We start from the raw sequence: 909 nt of genomic DNA on the forward strand, positions 1-909 counted from the left end.
GAGAGAAACAGAAAGACAGTCGGGTGCTACTGACAGCTCCACAGGTCTCTGCAGGGCCGGAAAACAAAGAAAGAAAAATGTTAACAGAAAATGTCAGTTCCCCAGGAGTTCAGACATTGTTTTTGATTTTGGTATCTAATGACATTGGTGGATTTTGTTTTTTATTTCTGTTTTCCTTCCCTTTCTTCGGTTCAGTTTTGAGTTCAGTTGTCCCGCCCCGCCCCTCCCCATCTGTGTGCCGTGTGCCCCTTTCATTCCCTCACCCACCCCCACGCGCTGGGGGGCCTGGTCTGCTGGGCTGGCACTGGCCCGGCCTCCCGGTGCCCGCCCTCTCTCTTCTCTCGGCCGGGATCATCTGTCCCATAGTGGGGCAATGCCAGCCCCCGTGCCCGTCCTGGAGCGCCCTTCCTGTCAGCCCCCTCCCCGCCCCCCACCGCTCCGTCCCTCTTGTGTTTTGCATGCCGAGAACCTTGCATGAGCTGCACTGTTGAGGCCAGAAGGTGGACACTCAGGAGAGGCAGAGGCAGGGCAGGCGCGGGGAACCGTGTGTGCGATGCTCCGGGACTGGCAGCCCTCAGCCTGGGCCTGGTGAAAGCCCCCTCTCCTTCTCTTCCCCCACCCCACCCGCCCGTTCTCTCACCCTCGATCTCTCGCTCCATCTCTTGGTCTGTTCTCTTTCTCTTTTTCTCTGTCTCTGTCTCTGTCTCTCTCTCCTTCCTCGTATCTGTCTCTCTGCTTCCCTAACTTGTCTGTCTGTCTCTCTCTGTCTCCTCTGCCTCTGCCTCTCTCTCCTCTGGGCTCTTCGCCTCTTCTGTTTTCTCTGTCTCTGCCGCCGTCTCTCTGTCCCCTCTCTCCTGTCACCGTCACTCTCTCTGTCTCCCTCTCCACCCTCCCCCCGCCACCCCCTAC

General features: G+C 58.3%; 1 protein-coding gene across 1 annotated transcript in view; it reads left to right on the forward strand.

Annotated features, from left to right (window-relative positions):
- The window catches only part of SRRM3 (serine/arginine repetitive matrix 3), a 36,695-nt gene that overhangs the window by 30,762 nt on the left and 5,024 nt on the right, over positions 1–909 (forward strand). The gene's annotated exons all lie outside the window — the stretch shown is intronic.

Source organism: Pteropus alecto, unplaced genomic scaffold (genome assembly GCF_000325575.1).
Source record: "Pteropus alecto unplaced genomic scaffold, ASM32557v1 scaffold68, whole genome shotgun sequence".
NCBI lineage: Eukaryota > Metazoa > Chordata > Mammalia > Chiroptera > Pteropodidae > Pteropus > Pteropus alecto.